General features: G+C 34.7%; 1 long non-coding RNA gene across 1 annotated transcript in view; it reads left to right on the top strand.

Annotated features, from left to right (window-relative positions):
- The window catches only part of LOC141573818 (uncharacterized), a 46290-nt gene extending 32514 nt beyond the window's left edge, over positions 1-13776 (top strand). The window contains exons 2-3 of the long non-coding RNA XR_012500159.1: positions 4420-4559; positions 11967-13776. This is a non-coding gene — a long non-coding RNA (uncharacterized LOC141573818). The remainder of the gene's footprint in view (positions 1-4419; positions 4560-11966) is intronic.
- Positions 13777-18980: the final 5204 nt, after the last annotated feature.

Below are 18980 nucleotides of genomic sequence, written 5' to 3'. Positions count from 1 at the left end.
GGGTACGTCCTTCTTTCAATTTTATATTTATATATAACGTCCTGAAAGAAGCATTTTCTTGTCAGAGATTTTACAGTTACTAATAATTTAATCTAGTTTTTAAAAGGTCCATGTCAAAGTGTACCAAATAACTGCTTCCAGAGATTTGAGGTGTGACTATAATCACTGAAAATACAGTTAATTTATGCCAGATGACTTTCTATTATTAATGTACATATGTACATGAAAAGGTTGTTTTAGTAAATTTAGTAACTTATACAAGGACTAACAATACAAAGGTCCCTAAACATTTAACTTTTCATTAGTAATATATTTATGTGTGATCATTGTTTGAGTCACATAATACTATTTATTGCTCATACATGATATACCAACATCATGAAAGACATAGCTCTAAGGACTAGAGGTGTATAATATAAAATAAGAGTGTGCTTTATTTTAAGGAGTTAACAATTGCATATTAATGGCTTTAAGTCTAGCACATATTTCTTTCTCTTAGTGGCCTTGAATTTTTATATTTATGTTGCCTATTTGTCATTTTTGAGCCAACTCAGATGAAACACAAACACAACTCTAAAAAATTACCTAAACACGCTGACACAACTTTTTTTTAAAATCAAGAAGCAACTCCATCACTGTCTTCCATGTTTATGTAAACTGGTTATCTACACAGGGAGCTTACAGGGCCTTCCGAGGAGAATAATTTGCCTATACTTTGATGATCACTTAAGAAATTGTCATGGATACATTTGGCAGAATAGAATCATTCATATTATTACATTTACACCATTGATGTTTTCACTGTTTCTGCCTTTGTTGCTTGGTTCTTAAATTATAGTTAAATAATGATGAAGCCTCTGTTTCCTTAAAAAAGAGAACACATATTTATACTCTTGTAAATATTTTTAAATACAAGATCTAAAAAGAAAAACAGATCTGTTATTGCAATCACTATAAACCACAGATTCATTTGTGTCTGTCAGCTATGGGTCTGCAACAAAACATCCCAAAGCTTAGAGGCTTATAAAGCTAAGTATTCTTATGCACTGACTAATTGTTCATCTGGGGTTCTACCTCAAACTGCTGACCCACTGGGCCAGCTCTGCTGAGAACTCTGATGCCCTCACTTAGGTTTAGTTCCAGGACATGGGTTCAGTTCAGGTCTAATCTTAAGTGCCTTTGAATTGTTTGAGGCCAATCAGTCTACTCAGCATGTCCTCATGGTAGAGGTAGAGTACAAGACAGAAAGCCCAGTGCATAAGCACATTTCAAGCCTTGGCTTGCATCACATCATATCTGCTGATAGCCTACGGGCCAAAGCAAGTTACAAGTTCAAGCCCAAAAGTAGGAGAAGATAAATACTCCTCATGTGGAAATAGAATGCCAAAGGATATTCTAATACACACCATAACCTTCTCTGAATTCCACTCAAAATTTCCCCACTGAAAATTAGAAGCTTAAGTTAATTATAATGGTTAGTAATTTAAGAAAAATCCTTTTGAGAAAAAGGTCTCTATATTAACACTTTCTATATCACTAACATTTAACACAGTGCTGGTCACGTATTAGGCACTCTCTAAATGTTTACTGGCTAGCTGACTGGGTGGCCTGGTGTAAGACATCAATATAATAATGTCCAACTAAAAGAAAGTTACATTACTGTACCAAGAACTGGATTGTCTTGCGCACACAGTTTTTAAAAAATATGCATATAAAATATAATATACACTATAATTCACTCAATTCACAATATGAAACACAACAATGAAGGTAATATTCCCACTGGATATTCCCCATTGACATTCTCTAATGTATTAACTCTCCTGGAAGGAGTTGCATTAATTATTAGATATTTAATTAGATTTTCACTAATGGTGTAAACACAATATGAAAATTCACTTTGATCTGCATTGTCATTTAGAATTACTAATCAACTGAGAGGTATGAACAATCATGGCAGGAGACTGAAACTTCAGCATTGAGGGGTTTTTAAAATATGCTTGGCATCATTAGATGAACATATAGTCTCAATTACAGAATGTGAAATTCCATTAAATTATCCCATATGAGCCAATGCCCAGAGGACCATTTCTGATCAGGGTAGAATAACTCATTTTTGAGGACCTTAGGATGGAAAATTTCATATTTTAATGAAAAGTCACATCATGAATACTCTTTATTCCTTCACTGTAAAAGGCAGGAACTGTTATTCCCCTTCACTAAGAATAACAGTAGCTTGAAAAAATAAACAGATTTTGGATTTAAAAACTAGAAAAACTCTGTAATTTTTACTTATTTTGCCAGTGTTTTTCTTTAGAATTATTAATAGTAAAAATCACAAAGTCACTTGGGATCTATGTCCCACCCCTTGTTTTTAGTATTGGCTAAACGAGCTAACCCTGCCAATAACACATACCTTTGCCCACAACAGGCATGTGTGTGTGTGCCCCCACATGCACAACACAATGTATCCACACATCCTCCTTACTACTATTTATTGTAGTATAAAATCTCCTAAGTTTAGGACCAAAGTCATTGTTTTGAACTCTATGTCTCTGATGAAAACACAGAAATGAATTCTTCACTGCCTCTCCTATGAAACAGTCATTGTCAAATACTTCCACTGCTCTGTAACTACTGACTACATGTCTTTCACTATCTTAATAAGACCACATACTCCCAACATCAGGCACTGTGGTTTGAACCTCAGTCTATATACCATGTACATAACAAGGCCTAGCCCAGATTTGTTAAAATCTGTTTTCTGCAATAGGGCCATAGGTTTGATTGGGATAGTATCTTGCAAGGTCTCCTTTGATTTTTGTTTAAAATGAGTTTCTAATTCCTCAGTTGTTTTAGTTATGATTAGGTTTGCAAATCCAAATGAATTTGGAACAAACCATAATCAACATTTGTATGACTGAATCATAGAAATATGTGCACAATTGGTAACATATATACCAATTGGTGGTTGGTGTAAGTAGTCAGTTGTATTACAAAAAGCAATAATAAATTAAAGCAGGCACATGAAAAGTTCAGTAACATATACAAAAAGTTTATTTATGATCTATATAATTTTTCTTACTTTATCTGGGTAATTTTCTTTTTTTATCTATCAAATGATAGGATTAAGAAAGATAATTTTGAAAGTTCTCTTCATTTCCAAGAAAAATATAGTAGAACTTTAAAAATCTATACATTAATGGCATTTTCATTTATTTATACACAGTTCCTAAGTGTTTCTGGCCAGAAGTAGAAATTACCAGCTTAAATGTGTGTTGGTCTCCACTGTTCATTAGCTAAAATTGAAGTAAATAAGTATTAAATATCATAACTATTAAAAACTCAAAGCACTGAATTTCCTTCCAACTAATTTTATCAGAGCAGCAGTTACATAAAATTCAAATCTATATTTATAATTTTCTTGGTAGTACAAGAACTTCAGAATTCCATGTAATAGAATTTGTAAGCTATCCACCTCTTTGCCTGTATGTGTCATGAACATTAAATTATTAATGTATTATCTTATAAGTCACAAATAAGGATTTAGTTAACATGATTATTGAAGTTTTTATGTAAATTGTGCATACTGCACTGTAAAAATTTGAAATCTACAATCATAGACTATAGAACAAGCAGATATACACAAGACAAGTTAAGCCCACACTGTTTCAAGAGGCTTCTATTTTTAAAATGTATTAAATATTTATTTTCACAGATTGATGTGTTTAGGCAAATCATTTTAAAATATGTTGTCACAATTACTTTGAAACAACAATAATTTTTATCATTATTGTAATTTTCAGTGTATATTCACATGTGATTCCAACAACTATGACACTGAGTTGCTGAAGCAAAATCAAACATTTTAGAAATAAAGAAATTAAAGGACAGGAAAATTAAGTGACTTGCAGCAATTTTTTTATACTGTCATCTTGGCTAAGCTAGAATACTTTACAAGAATCCCCTATCCTGTATGATAGTTTGTTAACTGGCCCAAATAAGAAATTCTTTTTACAAATTTTGGAAGGGGAAAATAAAGCAGCTCATCTGAAATCTGTTAATTTAGAGGTACGAGTAACAAAGAGATACATGTGGATTCTAGCTAGTTCTTGCTGTCTTTGTCTCCACACCCACATCATCTTCCCAAATGAAAATCTTGCTGACCAAGAGCCACTGAGACCCAACAGATATGTGGAGACAGCAGCTTTCCATAATCTTTTGCACCAGGTCTCCTTTGCAGACCCACTTGGGCAGCCCAAACTGCTTTACTTCAAAGGGTTGGTTATTGTCTTTTCCATGAGCCTCCAATTCTCCCTTTTAGAAATTTATGACCCCAGCAATACACACAATTTGGGGAAGTGCTATCACATATCTAACCCCTTTTCACATAATACTCATATTTGTTTTCATTTTCAGATTGAATCTGACTGAGACATAACTTCGATGAGATCACACTGCTATTAAACGTCAGTATTGAAAATCAAATATTTCATACTATTTCTCAATCTTGAAAGAAAGAGTATTTCCAAAAAAAAAAAAAAAGAGGAGTTGTTAAGGTATGTATTTACTGAAAAAAGAAGTTGGGAGCAAGGAATAAGAGGTTTCAAGAGAGATAGAAGTGAGAAAAAAGGAGATAATCTAGCAGGAGAGAATGATTCATGCTTAAGAATGTTTTCATGGTAGCCAATGCTAACTACCAGGTGGCTGATTATATCAGGAAATACTGGAATAATTGATAACATGGAAAACTTTCAAAGCTTCATGCCCTTAACTTTCATTGAAGATGAAAATGTCCTGATTTTGTATATAGGCTAAATGTCCTCATATATGTGTGTGTGTGGATTTAATCCAAATTTCAGTGGATTAAACAACAAAGATTTAGAATTTACTCTAGCAAAGTCTGTATCCAGATAAGAAGCAAGATGAACTGTCCCACAACCAGCAACTCAGTGATTCAGAATACAAGGAAAGTACCACCATCTTGAAGCAACATCATATGGAGATTACTGCCTCCTGATGGGCATCTCAGAAAAAGAGGCACCTGCAGAGCCATTGCTGGTTTTTCCATGCTTTGTGCCAAAACTTATACATGTAAATTTGACTCATGGCCATTGGACAAAGCTAATCACATGACCTTAATGATCTTCAAGTCGATAAATAATGTAGTCTTGCTGGTGCACAGAAAGGATACTGATGAACACTGATAATATTCTTTCCATAAAGCTTAATATTTGAAATAATTGACTTTGGCATAGGGCTTTATGATATTGGTCATATTAGTTAAATTATCTTTTCCTCAATTTTCTCATTAATAAAATGGAAGGCAGTAATATTCCCCTATTAGAAAAATTATGGAATCAAATGCAGGCATATAACACTCAATAATATTAGACATTATCAAAATCATCATTATCATCATCATCATTCTCTATATCTCTAGTCTTTGACAACATGTATCACTAAGGCTGATAGATTTTGACAAAAAAAAATAAAATATTAGAGCTGGAAAGAATTTTAGAAATTACCTACTCTGATCCTGTCCTTTCATTTATGAGAAAAGAGATGTCCATCATTTAAGTGACCTACCTGGGCCCAAATCTCCTTAACAGCAAAATTGGAAACAGATGTCTAAGTCCAGTGTCCTTTGTTCTCAAGATAGGGAAATTAGAACTTTCTATCAAGCATAGACTGAAGATATCCAACTCTTTCGTATACTGCTAAATCTGTTCCATGTTACCTTTGTTCATTTTACTCTATCAATTAATTGACATTTTGTAATTAATTAAAATCTTCCCAAAGGTGTCAGCTTAATGATTTTATAAGCATGGCAGAAATATGTTGATATAGTAAAGCCCTTATTGCCTGAGCAAATGCATTTTCCAATTTCTAAGATCTAGTCACCCAAGGAAATTTTGCTTACTGTGTTAAAATTAGGGATTTTCATGGCGGGAAATGAACAAGAAAAAATTAAAAAGTTAAACTGTTAATAGGTCAGTTTACTTAAAATATTTAATTATTGAAAGAAAGTAGTATTTGACTTATACTGATACAAATGATTTTTTATTCTCCCATTTCCACCAAAAAAGAAAAAAGATGCTATTAGAATTGTATGGTTCGATAAAACCTTACAGAACACAAAATCAAGAATATAACTAAGATTCTTGCCATTATGAACTTTCTTTGGGGAAGAAATTTGTATCATCTGGAAATATATGAATAAGACAGAAAAGGCCAGGTGACAAAAACACATTAAATTGCTTAATAAATGGATAAAACTTAAAATGTTAAATGCCAAAATGTCAAAATTCCACTTCAAGTTTAGAAATGCTATTTTGAAAGACTTTCCAAAGCATTTTACCACTTTATCTATGAAATCAAAAATTTCTTTTTAATCAATCACTTACAGATGCATAAGAACCTCATTCAGACTCACAAAAAGACCAACCAAGAAATATGTTTGCTATATCCATGGCATGTTGCTGACACAATTGAGAAAAAAAGAGAGAGTGATGACTCTGTGTGTGTGTGTGTGTGTGTGTGTATGTGTATGCATGTTTTCGGGGAGGGGCAGGAGGTTTGAAGGTGAAGTAGACAGGGAAAAAAGAGGCTTTGTTTATGGTGTTTTAACTTAACAGATAATAAAAACAGTGATGAAAATTTGTTTAAATCTGCAATGTTTCATCATTACAAAGAATGGAAATCAAAATGCATTAAGGTTAAAGAAACCTAGATGCTAAAAATAGAAAGATGTGTTGCATAAATGAACTGCATCTAAAAACTGTTATTCTCATTAATGTGTATTAAGAATCACAATTTCTGAATCACGGCCATTCTGACTGGTGTGAGGTGATACCTCATTGTAGTTTTGATTTGCATTTCTCTGATAATTACCGATATTGAGCATTTTTTCAGGTGCATATTGATCATTTGTATGTCTTCCTTCGAGAATTGCTTGTCTAGGTATTCTGCCCATTTTTGGATTGGCTTGTTTATTTTTTTCTTATTGAGTCATATGAGCTGCTTATATATCCTGGAGATCAAGCCTTTGTCGGTTTCACTTGCAAAAATTTTCTCCCATTCCATAGGTTTTCTTCTTGTTTTATTTTTGGTTTCCTTTGCTGTGCAGAAGCTTGTAAGTTTCATTAGGTCCCATTTGTTTATTCTTGCTTTTATTTCTTCTAGGAGAAAAATTTTTAAATATATGTCAGATAATGTTTTCCCTATGTTTTCCTCTAGGAGGTTTATTGTATCTTGTCTTATGTTTAAGTCTTTAATCCATTTTGAGTTGATTTTTGTATTTGGTGTAAGGGAGTGTTCTAGCTTCATTGTTTTACATGCTGCTGTCCAGTTTTCCCAACACCACTTGCTGAAGAGACTGTCATTATTCCAATGTATATTCTTGCCTCCTTTGTCAAAGATGAGTTGACCAAAAGTTTGTGGGTTCATTTCTGGGCTCTCTATTCTGTTCCATTGGTCTATATGTCTGTTTTGGTACCAATACCATGTGTCTTGATGACTGTAGCTCTATAGTATTGTCTGAAGTCTGGGAGAGTTATTCCTCCAGCCTCTTTCTTTCTCTTCAGTAATGCTTTAAACAAAAACAAACAAACAAACAAAAACAAAGCGTAAGTAAAGGACATAAATAGACTCACAGACAGAGAATACAGACTTGTGGTTACCAGGGGGGTGGAGGGTAGGAAGGGATAGACTGGGATTTCAAAATTGTAGAATAGACAACACTGTATAGCACAGGGAAATATACACAAAATTTTATGATAACTCACAGAGAGAAAAATGTGACAATGAGTGTGTATATGTCCATGAATAACTGAAAAATTGTGCTGAACACTGGTAAAAATAAAAAATAAATAAATAAAAAAAAGAATCACAATTTCAATTTATTTGTCAATTATTCCTGAGTTAAATGAAAAATAAAATTAAAAAGTCACAATACACTGTATTATATCTTACAGAACAGAATGGGTCTTTAAACAGAACAGCAATGAGTTCGGGGAAGTACACAAGGCAGAAGTCAGAAAGGCTAGTTAGGAAAGTACTGAAGTTGACCAAGAGAGAATGTAAAGGGTTATAAAAAGGTGGATTTATTCAAGAATTATTAAGGAGATAGAATTGATGGGCTTATGTACTATTTAAAAGTAGGACATGAAGTTGGCAAATATAGATTGACCTTCATTCAAGATTCTTGCTGGAGTAACTGAGTCAAAGGAGTGACTTACAGCAATAGAGGGTGGGGAAGAGATAAGAAGATAGGGAAATGCACCAAGTGTACTGAATTCAGTTTTAGATATGTTGGGTAGTCTGTGCCTGATTTTAGAAGACATATGCAATTTTGGTATATAAATGAGTACTAGTTTAAACCACAGTTTTGATATTATTCCAAAACTGTATATAAAGGACGATCCTTAAGAAGACCAGCATTTTAGGCATTATAGGGGATGATAAATCCAAATTTTTTAGAGACATAATAAAGATGAAAGAGCCTGACAAGAATACTGGATTTGATAAAGAAAAGAAAAGGCTATGTATTAACCGATGAGGCCTGTATAATACCACAAACTAGATGGCTTAAGCAGCGATTTATTGATTAGGATGCTAAAAGTCTGAGATCTAGGTGTTAGTGGGGCTGATTCCTTCTAGGGTTTCTCCCCTAGTTTCTGGTGCTTTTCTGGCAGTCCTTAGCGTTCCTTGGTGTGAAGAAGCATTGCCCTGATCTCTACCTTCATTTCCACGTGGCATTCTCCCTGTGTCCATGTGTATCCATGCTCTAATATTCCCTTTTCACAGGGACTCCGTTCGTATTAGGTTACAGACCCACACTAGCCCACCATGATTTCATGTTCACTAATCACACCTTCAACAGCTTTATTCCATATAAGGTCACATTCTGAGGCAGCCAAGTTTTAGACTTCAGCATACAAATTATACAGGGACACATTTCATTCTATAACAAAATTCTAGCTCAGTGGTAGAGTGCATGCTTAGTATACACAGGATCCTGGGTTCAATCCCCAATATCTTCATTTAAACAAACAAACAAACAAATAATAAATAGATAAATAGATAGATAGATAGATAGATAGATAGATAGATAGATAGATAGATAAATACCTCCCCATCAAAACAAAATTTAAAAAATATGACCACAAGGAAAGTCATTTTTACTAACCAGTTTCAATTGGTAGTAGAGGCTGATGTTGAAAATTGTTTACTTAGTTTAAAAGATAAACTAGAGACAATAAATTTAACTCATTTAAAAAGGCACTTGGATTTGAAGTGAAGGTCAAATATAAAGACACATTTAGAAGAGGGAGTTTGATCTTGAATTAAATATGAGAAAAAAAATAGATGTTCAATTTTTTATTTAATTTGGCCTACCTGAAATTTCTTTTGAGGAAGTAAACTGTGGAGATAGATCTGGGCTGCCTGGATCTATTTCTGGAAGTAAAATGATCTAGCAGAACGAGTAAGAGATTGGAGTCACAAGATTCACTGTGTGGTTCTGAATCTGAAATCTAAACTGTGCAACTTTGAACATGTTTACTGACCTCTCGGACTCACTTCTCTTCAATTGTAGATAATAGCATTCCTGCACCAGAATGTTATGAAAATTAAATATTATTATGTTGTCTAAATGCACTTTTTATCAAAATATTATATGTGTATACTATTTTTTATATTGTCAGCATCATTTTATTCTGTCTTATGTTCCCTCATATTAAAATTATTTGTGGTAGCTATAAAGCTTTTATAAACATTTAGAAAATGCAGAATTTGACTTCCTCTGATTGCCAGAGCATAGGAAGGATTGTTAGAAACATAACCATATTTCCAAAATACTACATCTTATTGTCTTAAAATACGAAAGGAATGTATTACTATAAAAATGTGTTGTGTTGTGGCAATGGCAGAAACAAATCTTAAGAAAACTTTATGAACATCACTCAAGACACAGAATGTGCAAACCAAATGTCAGCAAAAACAGAAACATTTTTGAATTTAATAAAATAGTTCAATTGCATTCTGGTGCATGGACATCAAACCACAGGAAATATTAATAGCTATTTTACTCACACTTATAATTCAATAAAATGTAATTTTATATCCTTTTTAATATCAGAAAACACTAATAAGATGGATTGATTAAATTAGATTTGAGTAATGACAATATGTCATAGAGAAAATCGGAAACCACGTTGTTTCAATCACAAAAGCCCTCATTGTTTGCTTCCCCAAGCTAAAAGCAGATAATGGCCTTTAAAGATTGATATGAAAATTTTGAAATTGTGAATTTTCTCATGTTAAAGTGTTCTATTTTTTCTACACAGGGAATTAAAATGTGTTCAATTTGTATTCTATTTACCTGTAACATCAGGTTTTCTGACAGACTATAACACTGCATAATTTGTCCAAAAGTTTAATTGAATTAAACTAAATATCTAAGGAGATATATTATATATATCTATAATACTATTATATATATAATACTAAAAAGTAGCTTATTTTGGGGGGTACACATTGTAAGAGGAGTAGTAATCTATCGTGTCATATTCCAGAGCATTCTGTGCCCACCATCCCCTACAGCCATCCACAGGTAGTGTGATTGCCCTGATCACCTACTGCAATTACCCCACAAGCATGCTGCATGTAAGAAGCATGACCTCAGTGTTTCACATACAAAAGGGAAACTTAAATCGTCTTAGTGCTGTGCTTAGACATTTAAACTGAATCTGTCATTCTAGCCAGTGGCAGAATTCTCCAGTTGAGTATGCTACCGAGTTTCCTATTAAAACACTTATCTTCACCCAGCATCTTCATGATATGTATATGTTAGTGATCAAAATGCTCAAGTACACTTCTGCAAGAAAGTACATGTATTGAGGAACACATAAAAAAAGGAAGTACCCTCAAATAATTTGTCCTATTGATTGAGTATATTTACACCTTGTCTCTTTCCCAAAACAAGTGGAAATATTTCTTCTTCTACTTTCCCTTTGAATGCAAATTACTAAGGATTTATCTCCTGGAAAATGGGAAGAATGTATTACTCACCTCTACAGTAAAGTGTATAGTATAATACACTATAGTATAATATAATATGTAGCATACATGTTGTAGCATGTATAACATAACATATTCTATATGTGGCATGTGTATGTGTGGTAAAGTTGTTCATGATGGTTGTTGAAATACTTGTCATCTTCTCATTGTACTATGAGTGTCTGGGGGTCTGTAACACATCACAATTTTATCTATATTTTGTTCTCTTCTAAAGTAATTATCAGGACTAACACAGATCTTGATATGCATTAAGTCCGACCAACATTTACTCAATGAATAGCATCATCCAAATATATTTAAAATGAAATACAGCTACCTGTCCCATGCTCTAGCACAAACTTAAAGGAACCAAAAATAATTATAACAATCACATAACATCCTGAAGGCCTTCAGTGTCGAGGACTGAGCAGTGTCTAAAGTTTCTTTAGAACACACTTCAACTCTTTCACAATAGATCAATTTTGCTTTTGGCATCTGAGAAATATTTTCTCCTATGAATGAGCAGCTGACTTACTGAGAGCAAGTGACGTTAGAGCAGAGGAAGGCAGGACAAAAATGCCTACTCTTGATTCTGATACTCACTTTTCTTTTCTGTGAGACAAGGGTTGAGAGTCATAAAACTACAGGTTTATAAGAGGATTTACACTGATTCTTTATTAAAGGAGATGTGGGCCAGACTGCCAGTTATCTATCATTCAATGTCTACTGCTCCTTTCCTGGGTAGAAATGATACTTGTACTTATCTGGGAACATTTCCCAGCATGACTTGTAGCTAGATTTAGTGACTAAATTGTAGTCAGTCACATATAAAAGTAAGTGTCACTTGTTCTTTGAGTACAATTTTAAAGGGTTTCAATGCCCTTCTTCATCCTTCTTCTTTTCAGCTGCCCCAGATACATATGCACTGGCTTGAGGACCAGCATATTGAAGGAACTTGAAAATGGAAGACCACCTCCACCCTACTGCCCTCTTCAACAGAAAAGCAATCGGGACTGGTTCCTGACATTGTGCCCTGTGGAGCTGTCATTACAGCTTAATCACTCCACTCACCAGAGAACTCGACATATCACATCACACGTCTTAAGACTATTTAGGATGATGGCACACATTCCAAGCCAACTTTATGATTTCCTTTTTGGTGATATCCTCCTGTTGAAAAGTAAAATGTCCTCCCAAAAGTTGTTTTCTGACGTTGGTTATTTTAAGTGTCCCCTATCAGATTGCCATTCTCCCCTCTCTTTTCTCATGTTCTCCTCTGAATGGATATTCATCCCTTTGTCATCATTTTGTCTAGTTTTCTGATATCCTAACCATTCTCTTAATTTCCAGTTCCACCTCCTGTATACAAGGAACATTATTCTGGAAGACACTTCCCTGAAACCTGAGTTTCAACAGAAACTTGGGGGCAAGGATTCTGCCCATACAGTGAGAACAAGCAATTATAACCTTAAGAGAGTATGGGAATTCTGATGTCACTACTCCATGATTCTTTATTTTCAGTCAATAAATAACATGTACCTCTGATGATGGCTGTATGGTCAGGCAACTCAAGATGGCTTCTCTCTATACATCTCCTGCTTGACTGGTGCCTGCTTCACCTACACACAACTCATAAGACTGATCTTCCTTCATATTCACCCCAGGCCCCAGCTAATGACTGTTCTAGATTTAGATCAGAACTCACCACTATGCTTATCCAAGGGGTGGTGAGAGGCATGACCCTGTGCTGATTACCCTCGTAACCAATGAGCCAACCTGACATCAACTCCCCTATGACTGGTAACCTCTTCTTCCCCACCAGGAGCAAAGACTGCCATCATGTCCTGCCCTCCAGCTCCCACACATGGCAGGATGTTGCTCCAGGACTTTGCTTCAGATGTGTAAGATCACCCTAATCATTAAACTATTGATTATCTCTGTTGCTGACTCTGGGATCTTTCTCAGGTCTTGAAGCTGGGCAAGTACAGGGCTTGTAGACCTGCAGGGTGCAGTCCAGTGCTGACATAGCTAATTAATACCCTCACATAAAACACTTCGTTTATATAAACATAATGTAACTAGTAGCCAAATTGGGTTCAAAAGAATGGAAATACATGGAGATCAGAAGCAACCTTAGCTCTAGGGTCCTCAGAAAGCCCAGATTCAGTGGGATATCATGGTACAGCACAAGGCTTGTGGGGAGAAATGAATAGCAGGCACAGCTTTGCCCATCTCTTATCTAATTCTCAATAGTTCCTTCTGCTATTGGACCAACCTGGGATGTGTCTATGTCCATTCAAATACTATCCCTTTCTGAAACTCTTATGAAAATTTCAGTGCACATCATGTTAATTATGATGTTTCACTCATGATGCCACTTAAACTTATCATCATCTTGCATTGTTTCAAAATATTGAATGTATGTAATTACTCTAATTATTTATGTTGCCTTATTTTAGTTGTGATGGTTATATATTTTTCCAGGTTTATTTTCTTCTCTTGTAAAACTGTCTGCTCAAGCAAAGTAGATCTACCCAATGTTTCACAATGATACCCTGTACATTTTGCCTTCCCAAAATGTTACTTTAAATATTCTATTTGAAGAGTTTTCTCTCTCTTCTCACTCTGTGTGAATAGTGTTCATCCTTCAAAAACCAGTCAATGCCAGTGACTTCAAAAGGGTCATTCCTCTCACAAAAGTGTATCTGACCTTGTGAGTATGCTTTTTCTCAGAAAAAAAAATCATGAATTTGCATAATTTGTTTGGCAGTTTCTATATGCTGGTATATCTTATTTTATTGTGCTTCACTTAACTGTACTTTGCAGATACTGAGTTTTTTCTTTACAAATTGAAAGTTTGTGGCAACCTGGTCTCTGGCAAGTCTATCACTGCCATTTTTCCACATTGTATCTCTCTGTCACACTTTGGTAATTTTCCCAGTATTTCAAACTTTTTCATTATTATTATATTTGTTATGGTGACCTGTGATCTTTGATGTTACTATTGTAATTGTTTCAGATTGCCATGAACCCCACTCACATGAGATGAAAACCAGATTCACAGATGCTGTGTGTGTTCTGACTGCTCCATTGACTTGACTGTTCCCCCATCTCTCTTTCTTTCCTTGGGCCTCACTATTCCCTGAGACACAATAATATTTAAATTAGATGAGTTGATAACCCTACAATGGCCTCTAAGTGTTCAAGTGAAAGAGGAATCAATCAATATTTTGCTATTAATTATTATTTATTGTTATTTTAAGAAATTGCCAGACATCTCAAATTTCAGCAACTGCTAGCCTGATCTGTCAGCATCGAGGCAAGACCCTTCACAAGTAAAAAAATTATGACTCACTGAAGGCTCAGATGATGGCTAACAGTTTTTAAAGTATTTTTAATTGAGGTATGTGTATTGCTTTTTTAGATATAATAGTATTGCAAGCTAAATAGACTACAATGTAGTATAACATAAATTTTATATGCACTTGGGAACCAAAAACATTATGTGGCTCATTTTACTGTGATATGTGCTTTATTGTAGTTGTCTGGAATTGAACATGCAATATCTTTGAGATATGCCTGTATACCTCCTTCTATCATGTATCTAATTATGTCCCTATGGATCTACTTTCATATCTACACATATATCACTTAGTTTGTAAATGCTAAGAAAGTTAATACAATTTGAGGTACCACTTCACACCTACCAGGATGGCTATCATTAAAAAAAAAAAAAAAGACAGGCAATAACAGAAAAGAATGTGAAGAAATTGGAAAATTCATACATTGCTTGGAGTCGGGGGAGATGTAAAATGGTGAAGCCAATTTGTAAGGCAGCTAGTTCTTCAAAAAGTTAAAGAAAGAATTATCATATTATCTAGCAACTCCACTGTCATGCCCAAGAAAATTTTAAAAATACATTCAAAAATTTGTACACAAATATTCACAGCATCAGTATTCATGATAGCCCCAAAATGGAAACAAGCCAAAGACTATCAACAAGTAATTTTGTAAATAAAATATGGTACATCCATAGAATACAATATTATTTGGCCATAAAAAGAATGTAGTTCTGATTATGCTAAGTGAAAGGAGTCATACACAAAAAGCCACATATTGGATAAAATTTATATGAAATGTTAAGAATAAGTAGGACGATAGAGGCAGAAAGTAGGTCAGTGAATGTCAGGGGCAATAACCAACTGATATATGGTTGAATAGAGGACTGACTAAATTATAAATAATAAGATAAAGGGGTACTTTGAAACAATCCAATCCAATTTTCCTCTTTTTGTTTATTAATTTTGTTGGCCTTCTTTTTTCTTTTAAATTTTTTAGTTTCTTTCTTTCTTTTTTCTTTCTTTCTTTCTTTCTTTCTTTCTTTCTTTCTTTCTTTCTTTCTTTCTTTCTTTCTTTCTTTCTATATTTCAATTGAAGTAAAGTCAGTTTACAAAGTTGTGTCAATTTCTGGTGCACAGCATAAAGTTTCTGTCATATATGTATTCATACATATATTTGTTTTCATATTATTCTTCATTATAGGTTACTACAAAATACTGAACATACTTCCCTGTGCTATACAGAAGAAACTTGTTGCTTATATATTAAATATATAATAGTACATATATCTACAAACTCCTAATTTATTCATTCCCACCTCCTTTCACCCTAGTAACCATAAGTTTTTTTTCTATGTCTGTGAGTCTATTTCTGCTTTGTAAAGAAGTTCATTTGTGTCTTTATTTTTAATTTGTTTTAGATTCCACATATGAGTGATATCATATATAACTTTCTTTTTCTTTCTGGCTTACTTCACTTAGAATGATAACCTCCAGGTCCATCCATATTGCTGCAAATGACATTCTTTTATTCTTTTTATGGCTGAGTAGCATTCCATTGTATAAATATTCCACAGTTTCTTTATCCAGCCATCTGTCAATGGACACTTAGGCTGCTTCCATATCTTGGCTACTGTATATAGTGCTGCTATGAATATTGGGGTGCATGTATCTTTTTGAATTAGAGTTATCTCCAGATATATGCCCAGGAGTGGGATTGCTGAATCATATTGTAAGTTTATTTTTAGTTTCTGTTAAGGAATCTCCATATTGTTTTCCATAATAGCTGTACCAAACTATATTCTCACCAGCAGTGTGTGAAGGCTCCCTTTTCTCCACACTCTCTCTTCCGTTTATCATTCATGGACTTTTAATGATTGCTTTTGGTAGTGTGGCCATTTTAACAATATTAATTTCTCCAATCCAAGACCATGGGATATCTTTCAATTTCTCTGAGTTATCTTTAATTTCCTTAATTAATGTTTTGTAGTCCTCCTGATACAAATCTTTCTCCTCCTTGGTCAGATTTATTCCTAAGAATTTTTTTTTAATTGGATGAGATTTTAAAAGAGATTGTTTCTTTACTTTCCTTTTCTGATATTTCATTGTTAGTGTGAAGAAATGCAACTGAATTGTCAATGTTAATCTTGTATCCTGCTATCTTGCCAAATTTTTTTTATCAGATTTATTAGTTTTTGTGTGGAGCCTTTAAGGTTTTCTATATATAGTTTCATGTAATCCACATTTAGTGACAATTTTACTTCTTCTCTTTGAATTTAGATTCCTTTTATTTCTTTTTCTTGTCTGATTGCTGTGGCCAGGACTTCCACTACTCTGTTGAATAGAAGTGATGAGAATGGGCATCTTTGTCTTGTTCCAGATTTTAGAGGGAAGGTTTTCACCTTTTCACTGTTGAGTATTATGCTGGCTGTGGGTTTGTTATAAATAGCTTTCATTATGTTGAGATATGTTCCTTCTATGCCCACTTAGGTAAGAATTTTTATCATAAATGAGTTTTGAATTTTATCAAATGCTTTGTCTGCATCTACTGAGATGATCATGTGATTTTTGTCCTTTCTTTTGTTGATGTGGTGTATCACATTGTTTGATTTGTGTATATTGAACCATCCCTGGGATGAATCCAAATTGATCATTGTGTATGATCTTTTTTATGTGTTGTTGGAGTGAGGGATTTTTGCATCTATGTTTATCAATGATATTGGCCTATAATTTTCTTTTTTGGTAGTATATTTACCTGGTTTTGATATTGGGGTGATGGTGACATTGTAGAATGAGTTTGGTAGTATTTCCTCCTCTTCAATCTTTTGGAAGAGTTTGAGAAGGATCAATATGTGTTCTTCTCTGTATGTTTGGTAGAACTCCCCAGTGAAACCAAATGTAAATTTTCTTTGCATTCATCATAGGATGTGTTAAAGCCTATAGGACTACCATTCTAAAGCAAATAGATATACTAATGGGCTAACATAATTAAAAAACAAGGTAACCACAAATCAAAAGCAGGGTACACAGACCCACGGTTGATGCCAAACCCATCCCCAATGTGCACCAAATCTCCACTCATTTGTCTTAGAGGCACAGGTCCACAAATGCACCAGGAGAGCAAATCAACCACCTCTGCCTGGGACTAGAATGACAGTCTTGCCTGTGATGTTGCAGGGCCCCTGGGTAACGGTTCATGTTTCAGCCCCTCCTCTGCCCAGAAGACAAGCACCAGCAGTTGTACCCCTCCAGAGCAAGCTGAGAAGATGGCTGTGACTGAACCCCACCTCTCTTCTCACAAGAATGCTCATCAACATTGGTGCAGAGCAATACCCTGTGCACTAGTGGAGATGGCAGCTATGAAGGTTGCAATGCACCCCTCATCCCACATGCAATGGTGCTTTCTATGGAGGGACCCAGATTGATTTGCACTCTCTTCTAGCCACAGCCCACACCACACTCCAGGCTCCTGAGGCTGCCTGTGTGCAGTCAACCCCAGTCCCCTCCCCAGGCTCATCCATGGAAGACTGAGTTCCAGCAGCTCAGCCCAGCCTGTCCCCACTGGCATGCATCTTAGGCTAGGGTTCACAGTGACTCTCATTGCTGGTTTCTCTTAGTTCTTTCTGCTAAGCTGCTGTTGCTGCCTCCTGTAAACCTCTGAAGCTCCTGTTCTGTCCCTGTGGATCTCTTTGCTGGAGAGGGAGCTTCCCAGGGTGAGGGCACTTTTCTTTCTATGCTGCTCTCTCTCTGTGAAGCATATCATGCACCAATTTCCTTTTTCTTTCTTTTTTTCCTCTACCTGGTTTTGTGGGGCTTTCCTTGTATTTCCAAAGTAAGAGAAATTATGTCAAATTTCAGGAGTTATTCTGTGTGAATTGTTCTGTATTTGTATATAATTTTTGGTGTGTTCATGGGACAGGGTGAGCTATGTGTCCTTCTACTCTGTCATCTTGGCAATCCCTTTTCTGGTCTTCAAACTGCCATAAATTTTCTTAACAAATAACACCAACTGTAAGTGCATAGCAGTTATATGACTGTCCACTGCTGTGCTTCCCTAAAGAGTCATAAAGAATGTGAATGGATCTACACTTAAAAGTGCAAGTATTCAATCTTTGATCTCAATTTTTCAAAGACATTCCTTGCAGTTGCAGTCAGTGCTTGGCTGTGTGGCTGAATTGCAAGAATTCAGTCAGTGAGTTTATTGATGTTGAACAGCAGGAACTTGTAAATACAGACAGTTGAAATTGCCAGTTTACTGATGAACCCTTGCATGGGTAAGCAGTTGAAAGTCTCCTGCAGTCAGCCTTGCTGAGCAATCCCTGGTAAATTGGTAGAATTTCTTAACTTTTTTCTCCCAGTTTTCTGCCCTAAAGAAGTCAAATACAATTCCTTGGTTTGACCCATTTTAATTATTCACAAGAAGTACGATGCACAAAATTTTGCAAATGATAACTCAAGATTAATATAAAATAAAGAGAAACAAAATATGAGGTCAAGCTATGGCCAAAGGTGTTATTTTAAATACCAACATCTAAAATTTAATATGGAAATATCCTATCTTTTGTTTCTAAAGTTATTAAA

Source organism: Camelus bactrianus, chromosome 17, assembly GCF_048773025.1.
Source record: "Camelus bactrianus isolate YW-2024 breed Bactrian camel chromosome 17, ASM4877302v1, whole genome shotgun sequence".
NCBI lineage: Eukaryota > Metazoa > Chordata > Mammalia > Artiodactyla > Camelidae > Camelus > Camelus bactrianus.
The sequence above is the reverse complement of the archived record's forward strand: the minus strand, read 5'-3'. Positions and strand labels throughout refer to the sequence as shown.